Raw genomic sequence first — 14076 nt, forward strand, 5'->3', positions numbered from 1 at the left:
AGAATCACAAAGTTAAGATAAGATTAAGAATTTAATTATTCATAGAAACAAGTTCAAATATATGTATCATTTGCTTAATTGAAATATTCTTCCTAATACTTAAAAAAAAACCATTAAAAAGAGGATTAAAAAAATAAATAACCATTTTGCTACCTGAAAATTTGCAGTATCATTACATTTCACCTAAAAGACCTTTTTTTAAAAATTATAAATCCAAGAAAATAGTGTTGTAGCATAAAAATCCTGACAGACCCTTAAATGCACTGTTGCAACTGTGACAATATTATATGTGCAATGAAAGACCAATGGTGATAAAAGGAGCCACGAATATAAATTGTTTTAAAATGGGAGATAGGCAAGTATTAGGAAAAATAAATATTATGGTGGTAGAAATGCTAAATCAATGCAAGGATGTGCAGTAAATGCCAAGTTACAGAGCTGCTATGAGATTTACTGCAAAAATACCAATTCAACTTTATTTTCCCTTTGAGCAAAAGGAAGTTATTGCCAGATTCCATGCCAAATCATATGGAGTGTCATGATAAAGTGATAAGAAATTGACATTTAGTGTGCCAAGTGATTGAATGGATCTTCTACTTTCCTATTTAAAAGAAAATATCTTACACTTTATGTTTATACCTTCCAGTCTTTTTATAGCCTACTCTGACCAGCAGGAAATGGGTAAGCACTAAGCAATTCTCTTTCACCAGTCTTGCACACATTTTCAAATTTTGAGTTTCAATGTTCACATGAAAAATAATTATGAATGTATTTTCCATTGCATTTCCTTTAAGAAGATGAAGTAGAAATAAATATACCACAGCTGAAAACAGGAAAGGAAATATTTTCCTTCATATATCACCAGTGTTGAATATAATATTGGATAGCGAACACAAATTTATAAATTATTATTATTTTAAAAAGCAAATCTGTTTTGGAGAGTGCATCAGTAAATCTATATCATGTCAAAGTGTAAGTAATTTTGGTATTATCTTTTATTTTCTTATTTTACCTTTGGTTTTTCATATTCAATTTTTTCAAATCAGACTGATAAGAAGGAAAAAAAATATCTATTAAGATGATGAGGGATAGAATTTCCTGATAATAACTTGTTTAGTTAGCAAAATAACAATAAGACAGCAAATGCTTACTGTTTGTAAACAAATTCAAAGGGAAAAACTCTGAGGCTAAAAAAAAAAAAATCCCATAAACTGAATAAAAAATGAACATGCATTGCTAGCCAAAGAAAAATTTAAGTTGCAATTTAAAAGATCTCTTACTGGCAGACTAGTGAGGCACAGAACCCATTCTGATATGAGGAGTATGGTGGGAAAGGTCTGGTGGAAAAAGGATAGGGGGAAACTGCTCCTGACAGTGTGAGCAAAATGAGTGAGAACTGTAACAACCAGGAAGAAATTTCCTTTCTTGTCCTGTTTTGTTATGATATGGCATAATTTGCTATTATGTGTGGATGCAACGGAGGAGAACATTTTCCTCTATAATGACTGATGAAGCTGTTTGGCTTGTGGATGTTGAGAAGTGAGTATTTCCTGTGGCAGCTGGTTCCAGCTTCTCTTCTGTGAATTGCATGGGTTTCTGAACCGACCCTGAGTCTCTCTGCAGGCATACAGCCAGCCTAGATGGTATTCCAGACTGGCAATGCCTCAATATATAATAATGATAGCAGTGAAAATTTTATACAACCCTCAGTTCTGAAAATAGAAGAATAGTTCTTGTAGTTACATGCCCTGGTATACATCCGTATACCATAAAGCCCTTCTCAGCACAAGAACACATTTGAATGCAGCAGTGTATTGAAATACAGAGATTTCACTGTGTTTGATGTTGATCTGCTTCAATTCCAACTGAATGAACCAAAAACTGAAAAAGTAAAGCTGACACCTTGGACAACATATCAAATCTGAAATACTATCAACAGTCTGAAAAGTACTCATGAGTGATGGAGGGTTAAGATGAACCTTACAAAATAAAATATCCTAAACATCTGAATTATCTCTTACTGGATCTCTCCTGCTAGAATATAACATGAGGAAAACACAGAATCTCTCTGAAGGCAATAAACAGAGATACACAAAAATCAATGACACCATAGGGAGCATACTCACACAGAAGAGAATGTGTTGCTTCTCTTTTTCATGAGCTAACTAAAGCAAGAGAGGAAGGGATATAGTTCTTTAGATATCTCAGGCATCTTCAAAAAGAAAATATGAAGAAAAGAAACTTTTAGCCATTAGCTTTTTTAGTTACTTTAAATACAATCTGCCCTCTAGATGCTTCTTCAAATCAACTGCAGGTATTGTTGCAAAATTCATTTTTGTAAGAAGCTGACAACATGGGCATCCAGTATAAGAAACCATTTTTCAGAGTCTGTGGAGTCACATTACTGGCTGATGTGATTATATAAAATCAAGATTATCCTGAGACTGTAAAAATTTCTCTGTGGGTTGAATTAAAAATGTCAAGCAAATGAGAGAATTATTTCCATGCATTAGTTCCCATATTCACTTTGTAAAGATTATTCCAATATCTCCTAATTCAATGAATTCTGGCTAAACGAAGAATCATTATTTCAGGTCTTTTTCTTATGCTTATCAATTTTCTACTGTGATTGTTCACTGTCCTTATAATAATCCAGGTTTTGGTTTTTTTTTTCTGCAGATTTAATCTGCGTGCATAATTTTAAAATAGTAGGGATAGAGTAGGTAAACAAACAGACTCTCAATTATATGCTATTCAAGTAAGCAAATTTCATGGTAATGACTTTTTGAAATAACTGAAGTTCCTTCTTCCCTAAGAGTTCTTACTGATATGCTTAGAAGTTCACCGTGATTATGGATGGGAGACTTCAACTTGCGGGTGATGAGTGTATAAAACAATTTCTGTAGAAATAATATGTAATGCATTTGTGTTGAAATTAAAACATGTTTGTGTTTAGAGTCTTCTGTGCAATATATCCACTGGCACTGCTTGTTCTGTTTTTAACTGGGGCTGTGAATGATTTTGTTGAATTTCCCAGATTGTAAGTGGGTTGTAGACACTTCTGTTCCTCTGCAATCTGATCCATTGCATCCCTCCAGATGTATTTTTCTGTAGCATGATTTCAAGCAGCACTCTGATGAACTGAGTACAAACAAAAGAAACTGGGAAGAAGATCCCATTGACTACTTTACCACTCTTTATAGTCTCCACATGTGTTACTGTGTTTTTGATAAATGCTTGGAAGGAATGGGGGATAGGGCAATGCAATTAACATTTCTGGTAGCAAAATGCTCTAAGAGGTGATGTCTATGTCGTGCCCTTCCCTCTCAAATTTTATTTTACTGAGATCATGGAATCACAGAGTAGATGGGGTTGGAATGGACTTCTAATAATCATTTAGTCCAACTCCACACCTAAAGCAAGTTTACCCAGAGCAAGTTGCCCAGTATCCCATCCAGGCAGCTTTTGAAGGAGACTCCACTGTGAGGACTTTCTGTGCATCCTATTCCAGTGCTCGATCACCCTCACAGTAAAGAAACTTTTCCTTGTATTCAGGTGGAACTTTCTGTATTCCAAATTTTACTTTGGTTTATTATAAGTAAGGTATTAGCACACTGTTTCATACTTATCTTTAAGTACAGTCATTGCACCAGGTTCATAGTATGTTTAAAAGCATGTCTGATTTGGAAGACAGAAACCGAATATATATCTTCCAAGTATATAAGATATATTTGAAAGATATACCCATTAATGTGCTGAATGATGAGCTAACTCTAACTACCAGCCAGAAGCTGCACTCACAGTTTATGTATTTGAAGACCACAGTAACAGTATGGAAACAGCCTCTAAACTGTCAGCCCTGATCAACATTTTTTCACTTGAGCCATCCAGAAACACATTATCTCACTCAATCCTAATTGAGGACTGGGGAGAGGCTATTTGTTTTGTGGAACTAAAAAGTAGAGTGCATTTCTGCTGAAGAATTACAGAGTTCTTGGCATATTTTGGCCCTAGGGACAGTTTTTCCACCCTGTTGTTAACCTCCCTTCAGCAATTCTTTCATCAAACAAAATCGATGAAGACCTGCAGCCTATTTTTCCTTGCAACTGCAACATCTGGCAGAGATACAGCATACTTGTCCCTGTTCAGTATATCCCTAATAGCTATGCCCACGGACCTTTTCAACTTCATTGCCATTAATGTTTTCATTAGTGGAGGTTCAGGAAGGAACAAGGATGAGACTGTTCTGTGCAAGCAAATTCATGCTTACTGCTTGAAAATTTCTCTGCTTTTGTTTCCTTTAATTTCTCTTCTCTTTAGTTTCTCATCTTTGCTTTATAAGTCTGATCTGGGAACACAAAAAAGGATCACAAGCAGTTTTTCTTTCAGCTGGTTGAAAGGTTTCTCCTATAGTTCCTGTAAAAAGCTCTTAACTGTTCTAAAAACATATACACAAATGCATTTTAAACACAGGTCTCCTAGAAATACCAACTTTTTAAAAGGATGACATTTCCTATTATATTTTGACATTAATAAAATGAACAGGCAACTGTTCTGTGGGCCAAAGCTATCTAGTACAAATACAGTAAAAATATTAGCAAATTCCTTTTTTCTCCCTCCTCTGTCGGGAATTATTCTAAATCCTTGCTACATTATGAACTAGGCCTTATCTAATGTTAAGGCATTTGTTAGTTGGCAGGGGTAAAAACTTTACCATACATGATAATAATTTGAAGAGCATGGATGATTTGATGATAGTATTTGGACCCATGTGCTGGCTTTAAGCATTTTATTTGTATAAAGGTAGCCTTCATATCAGGAGGTATAGTACCCATACACATACTGGTAAATCTAGACAGTAAGGATGGGTGAATTCAACTCTTTATATGAACACAATCAAGAGTTACAGGTAGCAGTTACAGTGAAAAGAGTATTTATCATCAGCAGCCACTGTGGAACTCCTGCTAGCACGTAAAACTAAAATGTCTATGATAAGATGTGCTCTTCAATAAGGAAAGTATTATCTCACAGTGTTGAAAAATGAGCAAGAATGGCTGGAAAATATGACAAAGCCATTAACTTTCAATTGGGATATTCTGGCTTAACAAGGTACCCTGGTAAAAAATACAGGTAGGTCTTGTCCTTAATATCTATCTTCCGTATCTGCTCTGCTGTATGTTGAAATGGAAGTAGAGTTGGCTTGAAGTAAGGGGTTCTCGAAGCATGTTTAAACATTAATATGTTTGAGTAAAAAAGCATATATTTACAGCAGATGATATTTAATCAGTGGAAATTTCTTCCAGGATTTGCACATACAAGTCATCAGAACAATAAATTAGATTAAACTGTGGATTATGTGTGTTCTTACATCTTTTTCATAGGAAAGATAAAGCACTACTAATGCTAGCATTTGGAATTATGATTAAATAATATCATTGTTGCTAAGTATCTCAGAAAAATACTTATATTTCTTTAGTTTCAGAAAAAACTTAGATGGGAACAGAGCTCATACTTCCATTAAATATATCTCTCCTTTAATTATTTTTGTTTCTTTGTTTGGTTTGGATTGTTATAATTATAACAGCTGGAGATTAAAAAAAACAACAAACAAACCTGAAAATCTGGAGACCAGATAAGAGATTCAAAAATATGTACATGTAGGGGCACAGAGGCTAGGTTTTATCTTACTAAATATAGAGATGCACTTTTCAGCAAGTAACTTTCTACTCCCTGTATAATCAAAGAAAAGACACAGTCTTTCTGGGGGATATTTAATTTCTTCCCCACAAATACTTCTGCATTAACTCTAAATCTTTGGAATTGAGTCTCCCTTGAGGTAGAAGATGAATCCTTTATTGATAAGGTTTACTAAAGATACCCTTAAGTGACTAGCTCACACATAAACATCTTTGGGTATGTACAATTGGTCAGATTAATTCTGCCATTGTTATCTTCAAATCCAAAATCTTCAAATGTAAAAAACCATGCATTTCATAATCTATTTTGTGATGTGTTTTTATTGACCCAGGTAGAGTGCGTAGTTCAGTTTTATGGGAACATCTAAATTAGGGTGTGACCTGTTGGAAAGCAGCAGATTGCTAGAAAAATTGCTTATGGTGAAAGATTATGAAAGTGACACTGTTAAGAGAAACAAAGACTGATGGTTGAACATGCTAATGGTTTTCAAATGCATGAGAGGCTACTGTAAAGAGATAGTGAAGAACTTTCTCTAGTCCTTGTTCCCTGTAATTCAAACAAATAGGATTAAATAACACAATTAAACTAAAGGTGTAGTTTAGAAATTAGAGTATAATTCTGTTACAGTATGGATGGTTTAGCACTAGTTTTGGGGACGAAGCAAATTCTAACATCAGTATTCAGTTTTTATTGGTAAAGTTGATGAAACACTTCAACAGTAAAATGGATTTTAAGAGATCTGCCCTGGCTTACTTTTCCATGATTTTACTGTATTTCTGTAGAAACTCTATGAAACTCTTAGTTCCTTGCTTACTCTCCTGTGCAACATTTCAGTTTTCATTTGCTTGTATTGCCTCAGAATTCAAAGGTAGCTCATTTTATTCACATTCTAAGGTTAGCTTTCATTTTTCTGCTTTCACAAAACTGATTGGTAGACTGAATAATTTAGAGGTACAATAATACCAAGGAAGTGTCATAATTGCTCTACAGCAAAATTTCCCCTTGAAGGTCTGACATAGTTTATATCCTCTAATACTGCATGTGTCCTTCAGTTTTCATGAATATTTCTAGAATATTTTTTAAGAATGTCCTATTTGATTTAATTTTATGTTTATTCTTCTGCACCTCATCTTTTTAATCCACCTTATTATATTGATTGATTTTACCTGGGGAATTATAAGTTTTTTCCTCCACGATTATTGAGTCCAAATCAAAATAAACAGCAGTTCAGTCTAAAACATTTATTGGAAAAATACCTATATTACCACATTTGACTACCTATAGCCCCTTAAACCTACCAGGACACTCTTAAAACACAAATAAACATTACATTATAGAAGTGTGTCTGTCTACCAGAAAAGAAACTCATAAACTAACCCTGGAAGTTAAAACCCACAAAACTAAAAACCTTGTTGGGTGTAGTCCTTGCAACAATTTGTTCAATCAAAGTTCTGCTCTTGGCCTTTAAGAATCAGAGTTTAATTTAATATATGTTTAGTATATGCTTGAATTTATTAGCTACGTTCGTAGTTACATAGTTGTGCAGCACTTGTGTGAAGACAACAGACAAGCAATGTGGTCAACACGGTCAGTTTTTAGTTCTAGTTCATTAGCTCACCTTTCACTAACTCTTGCCACTTTGCTTACAGGTTATTTATTAACCTCTTAGTCAGTATTCAAGGATCTGGTAGAAAGAATTTCGCCCTCTGTACTGAACACATAAAGTTTTCTTTCCCCAGTAACTCAATTCTTTCACAGGCCTGTAAAAGTCAAGTTAAATGTATAAACTAACAAAGTCTGTAATGCTAAAAATTTCTTTTTAAAGTATGGAAAAATTGAAAACCAGTGATGAATCTAGAGCAGGCAAGTGCATTAAGTCTTCAGATTATTTTAAGAATTATTAGGAAGCTGTGACCACTATGGAATTCTTTACCTTGGCAGTGTTGTCAGGCAGATACTGGTTGAATGCTCAAATTAGTAGTTTTCACTCTTACATATAGAATAAAGCAATTTTCCAGAACATAAAAGTTCAGCGCCAGAAGTTGGATCCATTTTAGCCAAGGACATACTTAAAAAAAAAAAAAAAAAAAAAAAATCGCTGTAATAATCAGCCCCTGAATTCACCCAGAGATGGAGTGTGATCTTTAACTTTATATTTAAAGACTTCTAAATAAGTTGCTATTTCTTAAACAGAAGTCACAGATTTGCTTCAGATTTTACCAGACGTAGTTCCTCACCTTTTGTTTTTTATGGAAGCAGAATATATTATAAGCAAGGGTAATTCTGGTTTAAAAATTTGTGATGCACAATCTTGTTTCCTTGCTTGTAAGAGGAAGGACAAAGTAATACTAGCTAGCAATGCTTAAAGTGTTCGGAAAATTTAACACTAAGAAAATTTCATAAAATATTAGTTCACTGAAATAATAAAGAATTTTTTTCTGTTATCCCCCAGAACTTTTGATGCAAGTGGCAGAGGAATCAAAAAGGCAGCCTCATAATAAGAAACCAAGAGGGACCGGTTGAAGACATGGATGCTGGGGGCAGCCGGTTGGTTGTAGCAATCATGAAATACAATTTCATATTATTTAGCTGTGCTTTAACAAATAAACAAATGATTTAGTTGGAAGCAAGCTTGAGGAATAGATACAAACAATATAAAAAATGTGGTTGGCTCCTGTCATCTCCCTGACTAAGGACTGTCCTTGCAATGACACTAGGGAGTTTTTCAGTTTCCCTGTGACTTCAGCAGTAAACCCAGAGACCTATCTGTTGCCCTACCTGGTACAGAAATGAAAGCATGAAACTTTTAGGCAGCAGGGTAATAAAATGAACACCTCTGTAGGCTATGTGTAGGTATCCACCAGGTGAAACTCCTGCCATCTTAAAATTTATTTAAAGCAATTTATTAAATCCCTATTTGCTCTCTTGCCTAGAAACTGCTACTGATCTCTTACAAGTCCAGGGAAGTTCAAGTAGGATTTTTTAAGTGAACAAAAGTTTTAGGGCCTGAGAATACACAGAGAGTCAAGGTCCTATGGAATTCAGAGCTCTTCATGAGGAATTTACATCTAGCTTATAAGGAAAGACACACACATTTATGAATTGATTTTTTCCCTTGTGTGTTTTTTTGTTTGTTTGTTTTGGTTTTGGTTTTGTTTTACAAAGGGAGCTACATTTCTTAGTGGATGTTCCTTGACGCTTGATTTCTTTCTCTCTGGGGTGACTGAATTTCCACTTATGGAGATCACAGTGTTGAATTTTAACATTTATATGTACTCTTTTACTACAGGGTAGTTCTGGAAAGTACTTACAGAAATGCATTTTGATCTGCTTTTTGCAGGATTTGCTGTTTATAATTAAGTAGATTTTATGTTCACAATTAAGTTGATCCCATACTGTGACTGATACCTTCAATATCTATATTATAGTGCTACAATGATTTTTATAGTAAACTCATCGTTATGATTTTCCTACAGCAAAGAAAAATATAGTCATGTCTGATAGAAATAATGGGAATCACAGCTTTTCAAGGCTGCTAGTGATATGCTGTACTTCTAGGATAAGTAGCTTTGGTTGTTTCAAAGTAAATGATATAACTTTAATTGGGGTTTGCCTTTTAAATGCCATTGGAATCATAACTAAACTAAATTGACCAAAATAATGAAAGATGTTTATAAGATTCCGTCTGGGAATCTTAATGGTTCCATGACAGTTTTTAAGTTGTGTTAATCTAGTCTCTATACAGACAAAACATTTGGACAAAATATGACAAAAATAACATAACTTTTTGTTTATAACTTATTATTCTTTTAAGAAGTGTCATTAGTTTCTTATAACAGACACAGTGATTTTCCTTTAGATTTAATTAGTGTTTTCCTGAGATAACCCAAGTAAAATACTTATCATTTAAAGAAATAAATAGAGTGATAAAATTTTTATGATGCAGAATTATTCTTTAGTGTCCTCATAAACCTCAATTCTGCCCAACTAACAGATGAAGAAGATGCAATATAAATGTACAGCCTATTATGTTTTATATCCTTTTAAAAACCTAACATCTTTAGAAACTATTTTATGAGTCTTTGGGGACTGATGAAATTTATACAACAAAATTTTTATTCTCAATACTGTTTAACATCTTCTTTTAGCATTTCAGATATCTCTATCTGTGGTTTGAGGAGAAATTACTAGTTTGACTTATTATTTCTAATGTCTCACTGAGAAGAAAATGCTTCAGCAGCATTCACTTCTGTTGAGGATTCTAACATTAAGACACACTTGAGCATGCTGACAGAAATCAGTGCCTTGGAATGAAAAGTCCTGGAGCAAGCAGCCTTCCTCCTTATTCAACAGCAAGAAGCTAAGAGATGACAGTGAAGAACAGGAGCTAGAAATGTGCTATGCCAGAGCACAGACAGTCTGGGAGTGTGGAAACAAGGCTTTTTTTCAGGTTTATGAAAATGTGACCTCTTCATGTCAGAGATGAGAAACTACCCATCAGTGAGGGTCAAGTGCTGCTACTTCCTAAAACAAAGTCATAGTGACTTATTTTGTAATGAGGTGGAAACTGTATAAAAAGATCAGAGGCAAGGAGTTTCTTATGTAATCTTACTGACTCTGGGTGATTTCAAGGAGGGATGTGAATCTCTATAGCTGGGTTCTACTTTTGAAATAAAATACTGAAGTGAAACGTACAGTGTTTACTGCCATGTATCTCAGGATTCACTGTTCTTATTAAATCCTGTCAAAACTCATGTAAGGTATTTTGTGTAGGTAATCCATACCTGACACTTCAGGTATTTTCAGGTCTTAATAGCTCTGTTGCTTAGACCAAAGAGAATTTAATGAAAAATTTTAGAGTGATTTGACCTTCAAGACTGCGAGTAGTAAATATGAGGGGAAAAAAGGTATTTTAAAACAAAATAGTATTTTTCATTTCTAATTTATCTGCAGAAACATAAAAATCTGTTTTCTAGATGTGCTTAGTAAGATTTCTGTTCCAGAAATAACTTATTTTGCTGCAGTTCATCAAAAAGATGTATCAACCTTGATTTGTACTATTACTCTTGATGTTGTTTCTGTTTTAAAATAACTAAATTAAATACAAACACTCACCTTTCCTGAAACATATAATTTCAGTAATGGCATTAACTGAAATTCATGATTGCTTAAAGAGACTTCAGCTTCTGGAGTAAAAGGCATTAGAAAGAATAAGAACAAATGGAAGAAATAAATGAACAGGTTCCATTTAATTGCAACTGAGTGTATAATGCAGTATTTTGACTACTGTAAGTGTATTTTAAATAATGTATTAATTAAATAAATATTACCAAAAGTTGCCTATTTAGGATTAATTGAACTTTTGTCAGTTTTTCTTTTTTGTGTGTGTGTATAGAAAAGAATGATCTTGACATAAAATATACTGCCAGAGTTGTTGTGTTTTACTACCAGAATTAAATACTCAAACTTCAATTTTCTGAGTCTAAATATTATAATCTTTTACATTTTTAATAATTTTAGACAGGGGACATCTGTGATTGAACCCAAAATTCTCATTTAAGTAAACTTATGCATATATTTTAAAACTCCAGAGATATTTATTCAGACCAGTTCCTAAAGGTCTTATGGTTTAGACTACACAGTAATTATCAAGATATTCTACATTCATGCTTTAGAGGAGTCTTTCTTTGAAAGAACAAGTGATCCATTCAACCATAGCAGGCTATGAGAAACACGACATAAGAAACCAGAAAAATTCTCCTTACAATTTTTTCATTGTTTACAGATGAACATTTAAATAAAAAAGTTTATTTTGTCTTCCTCTAATTGTATTTTTGGCTCCAACTGTTAATATAAGTTTCAAGCATAAACCTGGCATATTTAAATAAATATTTACACTTTCTAGTAATTCATATATATGTATATATATGTAACTGAATTAAAGTAAATTTAGAAAATCTTTGTGCCATTGATAAAACATGACAGCCACTAAGTGTGGTTAAATGAATGAGAATTAATTGTTAACTACACTGGACAAGACTGGAAAAAAAATATTTGGATGATTTGTTGATGTCAGTATGGGTTTATGGGTCAGAAAGGGCAGCCTATAGCCAGATTCTAAACACTTACAGATGTTAGAGCCAGAACTCATCCAAATGTGAGAACTGGACTCAGAGTAGGGTCTTCCGTGGATGAGCAGTGCTGAGGGTGTTAAGAGTCCTGAAATGCCATTTGCGAAGTTCAGATTCTCTCTTTTCATGGGAACCTCAGCACTAAAGGTGTTGGCTGAGTTCATCATCTAGGAAGGACATGATGTGATAGTTCAGATCTGGCTTCCTGCCAAATGCCGGAACTCAGAGCAACACCACCTTCCCCCTTCCTTCTTCCCTTAGGGCAAAGGAAAAAAAAAAAAAAACAAACCCTAAAAATTGAAGAACCCAAAATCAATCTAGTTATATAAAAATATATATTTTTATGTGTATTACACTTATATACAATTAAAATGCTATGTACATAGCAAAGGGAATCCAAACACCCCCCGAAGGGAAAGGGAAAGGGGAAAAAGAGACAAAAAGGAACACAGAACAGATATACACAATTAAACCCAAAAACTAGCAAAATAAAGAACTAGCAAAACAAATCTCACTACGTCCCTTAGAAAAGCAAGATTGCCAAACACAGACAACACTCTCCAACCTCCTACCTGGTAGACGAGCAGTCACTGCAGGCCTCAGCCTTAGATAAGCAAGACCAATGCAAGGATGCACTGCTCCTGAACCTCACCAGAAAAGAAGAGAGCGAGGTCTCTAATCTCCAACTTATTTGTACTCTGGTTTATGTAAAAATCGTATGGAATACTGGGTATGTGGCCACTTCCTTGGTTATGAGCTGGTTACTAGGAAAGCCTAGACTAAAACCATCACACATGACTTTTCAGATACCAGTATGTGTTGAATGGGAATGATATGACCTTCATAACTATCAGGAATAGTGGAGGAAAAACACAACTTTAAGTATTTATGTTTGTCAAGTCTTTTTGTAGTGTACCTTACAGAAGAAGATACATTAAAATCATTAAAATGAAATTGGTGAATCAGTCAGGGATATTAAATTTTTTCATAGTCAAAGGACCAAGATACACATAATTTTCTTAATTTGTGGTAGAACCTGTGGTTGCCTTGCTAAGAAAATGTGAGGCTATTGCTTCCTAGAGGTTCATGTACCATTGAAAACAATAGATGGACACAGTTTCTCAAAAGCACTCTGTCTTTATTTAGTTATTTAGTTATAAACACTTGTTTTCCAATTCCTCACAGGCTTACTGTGTTCATTTTTGCTGAGAAAGATTCCAGGATGTTTTAAGGTCTTTATTCATAGTGACTTATGAGAAACAAAATCTTTTGAGAGGGTAAAGAAGAAACATTGTTAATGATATCTTCAATATAATGATGAAATCTTGTCTTCATTCTCTTTTAGAAATCTCTTGGCTTTCATACTATTTTCTAAGTTTGAAAGTGCTTCTTGCATTTCACTGTGTGGATATTTTCTTTATAACTTATTAGTTGCTTTTAAATCAAATCTTTTAATAATAATTTCAGTAGATAGTTGATGACTCATTCTCCTTTATGTTATATTTTAAGCACAAAATTTTATCTGCCCAAGTCAGACAGCAGCTGGTGTGGTAATGACTACATCAGATATCACAGATGTTAGGCACAAAACAAAACTGGCAATATGCAAGAAAGACATAATTAACAGAAAATGAGTTAAAAAATGACAAGTGTGTTCAGCAGGAATCCAAGAAGACCTATGACTAAAACTGAATCTAGTGATACTAAAGAATACCAGTTTCATTTTGTTCATTTTGTTTGACGTTATAAGAAGGAGAGAATCTATACTGCAAAACCAAGATGAAAATAAGTTATCAAGACTCTATAGACTTCCTTTCAGAGGTTTGTTTATAGCTAGATATTTTAATTAATTTTTTCCAAAAATTACAGCCTAAAGCTGTCAAAATGGTACATGCAATATTATATCTGATGATAGATAAGGCTGTGAAATTCAAGGACTTCCATGCTCTCCTTACCAATAAACAGCCTACAGTAATTGTGGAGATAGAGAAGGATGGCAGGTCAGCACAGTCATTAAGTACAGAGCCTGACTTCTTCCTGCATGGTGTTCCTCTAGAAGTTAATTGGTGCTGTTAGTTGCAGCATAGGATGCCAGATTTCTTCCGTGATTATGAAAAATAATCTAGTCTCTGGAAGACTTCTGATTTGTTGGTACACCATAGATTACCTAATTAAAAGTTAACACTCCATAATCACGTATTGTAGTTCAGCTGAAATAATTGTGCGGCTTGCTAAATTGCATGTCCCT

This window comes from Empidonax traillii, unplaced genomic scaffold (genome assembly GCF_003031625.1).
Source record: "Empidonax traillii isolate 1590-97213 ecotype Southwest subspecies unplaced genomic scaffold, ASM303162v1 scaffold18:size2335232, whole genome shotgun sequence".
NCBI lineage: Eukaryota > Metazoa > Chordata > Aves > Passeriformes > Tyrannidae > Empidonax > Empidonax traillii.